The sequence below is a fragment of the Olea europaea genome, unplaced genomic scaffold (genome assembly GCF_002742605.1).
Source record: "Olea europaea var. sylvestris unplaced genomic scaffold, O_europaea_v1 scaffold928, whole genome shotgun sequence".
Lineage (NCBI taxonomy): Eukaryota > Viridiplantae > Streptophyta > Magnoliopsida > Lamiales > Oleaceae > Olea > Olea europaea.
In genome coordinates, this window is record NW_019267767.1 from 163,268 (window position 1) to 169,793 (window position 6,526).

Here is a 6,526-nt window from a genome sequence, read left to right on the forward strand (position 1 = left end):
AAAAAAAAAAAAAAAAAAAAAAAAAAAAAAAAAAAAAGGAAAACAAAACGCAGCAGGCTACTGTGTTCTTGGCAACAGCTAGTTGGTAGCAGCAGCATATTGCTATGCCAAATGCAGCAAGCTACTACTCAACAGAATTTTTTTTTTTTACTTTTTTGAAGATTCTTGAATTTTTTGTCCTTCTTTTCAAGTCTTCGTTTTCAATCTTCTATCAATTTACATGATATAAAATTACAAGAATTACATAATTCCTATATCTTGTGGACTCACAATTTTGAATCTAATTGAACTAAAAATTAAATCAAGATGATGGAGCCATACAATCCATTTATCTTGTTACAGACTCGAAATAACGAATAACAATCAAGACCCAGCCACAAATAATTGGATCACAATTTAAAATAATTGAAACACTCAATCATTGCATAATAAAATATTCCTAGACATCACTCGACTAGAATATGGAATCAAAATTCAGAAATAATAAGCATTTGAACGATCTAGATTGCTTTGATACCAGTTGTAGGAATGAGAAAATGAAATTATCTAGAAATAAAAAAAATTTTAATTCAATAAACAAGATCGTCTAGATGTTCACGTGTATGTTATATCAAGAATAAAGTATTTGAATTTTTACCAAAATTCGATGGTCAATTCTTGAATTAATTTTGGATCATGAGCTTCCTATTTTTTGGATCACGAAGTTTCAGCTTTTTAATTCTAAGAATTTGATACTTCAAACCTCCAAGTCTTCTAAGGTATTTTTCAAAGTCAAGACTACACCGGTGGATGAGTACCTTCTTTTAATTAAATCAAGAAACCAATTCTTGATCTGGATAGTTTATAAAAGCAAGAAAAATAATTTTCTCTCATTTTCTCTCTCCAAATTTGAATACCACGGAATTATGTATTATGAATATTGTAGAATTCTATAAGATAGCTAGATTCCATCTAAACTTTATTTATAGAGATATAAGAGTTTCAATTCTTACACAATAATAATTTCACATTCAAATAGGAGTTTCTTATTAAAATCCAAGTAGAAATTTTAATTAAAGTCTAAATTCAATTAGTTTACATTTAATTACATATGTAGTCCTAGAACTTCAATTACAGTTACAATTAGGTTTACAACTTTCATAGTAATTACAATTAAGTTCAAAATTTTATTGTAATTACAATTAAGTTCTAAACTATTATAATTGTCGTAATTAAATTTCAATACTTTATAGGGCTACCATAGGACCTAATCTGACATATATTATCCAAGCTCAAATAATAAATCATATCTAGTCGACCCTAGACCATCTAATCTAATTATTAGTAAGGGTGTTAATAAGCCAAACTGAGCATGCTCGCAAGCCGAAAATTGAGGCTTGGGCTCGACTCGATCTTTTTTAAAATGGGTTTTTTTGGCCTGAGCCGAACCAAGCTGAGCCGAGCTGAGCAAAAGCTCGGGGAAGCCGACTCGGGTTTTTTTTCCCTCTCTTCTCTATTGTTTGTGAGAAAAGATAATTTCTTTTAAAAGATACATATGATAAATTATAATCATGATATATAGACAAATCCTTCTAAATTTCTTCTATTTTTTGTAGCTAAACTTTTGACAAAAGTCCTTACCACAAGTCTCATTTATCTAAAATCAGTACTTGTCTGGGGGAGCTTCTCCCCTGATTTCTATCAGAATTGTGACCGTTGGCTGCATTAATTCTTGACCCAACCTCTCACGGGTGGGTCCCAATGGAGAAAAAAATGGTAAGATTTCCAATTACAATTAAGATGAAAAGTTGTACCAGACGTGGTTGTAACTTGTACATTTCATTTCCATTAAACCGACAAAAAAGTCCATAATTGCTGCCGTATTTCCTTGTTTCGGTAAATCAAATGAGAAATGTTTTTTTCTAGAATGCCAAGAAGTAAATATTGTACCCAAAAAAATAATATCGAATTTATTAAACTTAACAATTTGATGAGCGAATAATTAAAGCTTTTGCAATGGAATATTTGAGTCAATATTCGAGTTTTACAAGGATCTCTCTCTTCATAATGGAAAATAAAAGCATAAAAACTTCCAAAAAATAGGAGAAAAAATAAAAAAATGGCCAAAAGAAATTTGGTTAAGTTGCTGATCAAAAGACAGTAAAAAGATGTAACCTTAAGATTATTCTTAATTAGGACAAAAGCTCAAATTATTAAGAATCCATAAACCTCATTTATTTTTGTTTGTGAAGGAATGGTTGCCACCTTTGCCTTTAAAAGGCAGCTGGGGCAGGCTTCCTAAGGCAGCAAGCTGTTGCCTAATTTTATTTTTTCGAGCTGGCCCATGTGGCTCAAGGGTCGGCTCGGGCTCGCTGCATCACCTCAAGATGGGGCTCTGCTCGAGCCATTTCGAGCGACGAGCCTATTTGTCATCCCTAATTATTTGTCTTTACTTTTTCCACTAAAGGTAAAAGATTGAGCTCTTAGAATATATAAAATCACAGAAGTAATAAATTTGTAATACTTTCTTTTGACCTGTTGTATATGTATTTTATTCCCGTCCAAGATTCGATAATTAGGTATGAATATAAATGACTGTTTTGTCCTTCTAATTATTCTTACTAACTTAAATTTCATTTTCTTCAACGGTCCTGTAAACTAATCAGAGATGTCAAATTTTTGTCATTGCTAAACACTGAGCTCATATTTTAATCGTTCAATAGAAAATATTTAAGTAGTCACTCTATCTATTTTTTAGGGTGACGGTTCCCGACATGAATTTATATTCTCTACTTCGCTCATTTTCAAGATTCCAACTCATCAAGATATTTGAACACTCAAATTGATTTTTTCCATCGATGAATCAAGGAACCATTAAAATCATGAAAAGATATACATAATCTTATCGAGGGATTTAAATAAGATACACAACAGTCAACTGGAATTTAATTCTTCGCACGATCATGCTATCAAATTAATTTCGACATGTGGTCCATTCAATACATTCCAAGTATACTAGTATCATCTTTAATTATTTCTATGATAAGGACAAATCACAAACCTGAATAGTGAATCAGTCAACACTACAACTTTCTAGTATAAGGTGCCACCCTTATACATTGGTTATGAACAATTCATTTATGATCAAAATATAAGTTGTATCACAGTATACTTTTCAATGCAAGTACCAAACTATATATTATCACAAGTGATCGTAGGCACTTTAATTCGCATACTCAATATAAATAAATGTAATAAATAAAAAATCACAATTTATTTATTATAAATTATTATTTTATCATAACAAAATATACTATATGGGCACGCAACCCAACACCCAAGACACAGGAAATCAGGAGTTTGAGAAATTCATAGTCACAAAATACAAAGATTCTAAACCTCTAATACTATTTACACAAAGTAGAAAGAAAACTAAAATATCATCCATAGATGGACACAAAGAGAACCCCGCCTAGATTGGTGTCATGATTTGCAGTGACTAATTTGATGACTTGACGTTTCGATTTAAGATATGGTTGAATAAAATGCTAGTGAGTCCAGATGGTTTGAGAATACATTGTCGTCGTTGAGTTGACATATGATGTGGTTTATTGACACTCACTTTAAATTAATATATCTAACTTTTTTCTCCTACTTATGCTAAACAATAGGTGTAAAATGACGTGTTGATGAATCATTGGATGGACAATCAATTTTGAATAGTAAATCTCAACTCATAACCATTATACTAGATATGGGCCAAGAAACGGTAGCTCCCCTATTGGCACATGATTTATGTGAAACCTATATCAATTATCATTTAAACTTGGTCAAGATTTTTTTATTTGATGTCATCAGTCATTTTTGTTAAGTCTCATATTGGATCTACATTATAGAAATATCTTGCAAGATTCATATCACTAATTTTACATTTTTAGGGATTAGAACTGAAAATTGTGTCAATAAAAATCAGGTTTAATGACAAAAGTACTATTTGATTTGAGCAATTTTTGATTTAGTACCGAACCAAACCATTTAACATTCCAAATCAAACCATTTTTACGGTTCAATTTGGTTTCAAATACAGCTAGCGACATAACTGCCGTTCAAATAAGCTAATACATAAATATTGATCTAAAATCTCAACCATAACAATTAACAAAGTTCACTTAAAATCGTTTGGATCATATTGGTCTAAGCCCCATTTTACTTACTAGTTGCCTCAACCATTAGATCATATAGAGAGTAATGAATAATGATGGGGTTGATAAATCGGATTTCTCAGCACAAAGTGGATTTTTTTTTTTCCTTATAATTTTTAGAAACAGTTGGTTTGGGTTACGAAAGTTTTATTAAATACTGAAACTTAAATCAAACAATTTCTTAGTGGTTTGATTTGAATCAAGGATTAAACGTTGGTAGGTTGTAATTCCAACTCAATGATTCAGTTCTAATTTACAATTTTGTAAATCTTTTTAATCCGTAGAAATCATTGTCCAAAGAATAGTACTTGTAATGGCTTTCATGCATTGCATGCGAGCCACGGTGCGGTAGTTTCATAGTACATGCATTTGTATTTTTTCACGAGAGTCTTGATGGTGAATGATGGGAAATGACTGCACATGACTTTGTCTCCTGAGAGACATGAATCGTGATTGATTATACTTTAGGGAAATGCCCTACAAGTCTTACCGACCCCACTGTAGGGGGCAGCCTCACATGAAAAGAAAATAAAAAAATTATTCCAGAGCCCGCTCATGTGTGTTATCTAGTGATGGCCTCTTTAACCCACGAGCTCGGCTCGTTGCTCAGGGGTGAGCTCTGCTCGGCCCACGAGCTCGAGGGCCGAGCCGCTCATGAGCTCATGATTTTTTTTAATTTTTTTTAATTTTTAATTTTTTTTTGCATAAATTGTATGTTTTGGACATTTTTTAAAAAAAATTAATATTTTTGACGAGCCCACGAGCTGACTTGTGGGCTCGACGAGCTGAGCTTTGCTCGGCTCGTGCTCGTGCTCGGGCTCGTCAACCACGAGCCAGGTTTTGATGAATCGAGTGGCCGAGCCGACGAGCTGCTCACCCCATTTGACATCCCTAGTGTTATCTGGCACGGGTGTACCTGCAGCAGCTCCGTATACATTAATACGAGATTATATTATCATATGTCATACGTGTGTGCAGTTGATATTTACTTACACGAGTAAATATTTACAGTATTGGACTATTATAATGTTTACTTTTTTCCTTTTCAAACCTTTCTTCTTCTTTTTTTTTTTTTTTTTGGTTGAAAAATATCTAATCTAATTATATCTCACCACATATAGCACAACTGTTGATAATTACATCTAAATATACTTGAGATAATGGCATAATGCCCATGTTCCGTGCAACTTAAGAAGTTATAAAATTTAAGTCTAGATCAATAATTAATTTTAATAATAAATAAAATTCATGTTATGGAAAAAGAGAAAAAGAGAAGAGAATATAAGATTCCAAACTTAAGTATGTATAATTAAAAACCAATGCCTATATTTATAGGATTCAAAATAAAAGTTACATTGGGAATAAAATAAATCTTCTAAAATAGATAAAACTTATCTTTGTATCATGATAACACTAAATAATCGTTAATAACTATCTCATTTTTTTACAACAATCCCCTTTAAATGATTATTTATACAATAACTATCTCACTGAAACCTTGTTTGGCAAAAAAAACCTGATGGGACAAAAATACCAACACATGAAAAAAGAGTACAAATAATTTTGAGTAATAAGATGCCTCTTTAAAACCTTGTCAAGAAAATTTAGTAGGACAAAATTTGATCGAAGGAGCTACTTCCCTGATTTCCATTCTTGTATCAAGCTTTCCATGTTTCGTACATCAATACCTTCCATATTACAATTTCTGGTGAAGTATGTATTATTTTGTCTTACATAGTCTTCGTAAGAGATATTTTATCAACATTTGATAACTATAGTAATATGATGATTTAGAAAGCGGCTCTTGTTAATCTCTTGGAGAGTCTCATACATATAAGAGTACCTTTTGAGAATAAGTGCCTTATAGGTTAAGGACATCATTGCACAAAGAAGATGCCTTTTAGGTTAAGGACATCTGCACAAGGACGGACTGAAGGACCAGAGTATACAAGAAAATATGGGAACTTTTGGTGGAAATATTACTTCAGAATTTCATTCTGATAAAGTACTTGAAAATGTTTCTTCAGCTGCTGATGGTACGGTGGGTTCATGGATTTGTCCTTCTGATTAAATATTTTGTAGTGTAATCAAGAATCACAATTAGGAGACACAATGAATATTTTGTTTTTGCCTATGAAATGCATGTATTCCATCTTAATTAGTGAATAACTTATTAAAAAGTCTCTTTTTTGAGTTTAAATTCCTGTATTATTTTCATCATCTTGCTAGTAAAGAATCCACTGTGAAGTATTTCCAGTTTATGTTCTTGAGGTACTATGATTAATTAAATTGTGTGAGAACTTTGCTAGATTTCATCAGTAAAAATACTTGAGTATTTCCATTTT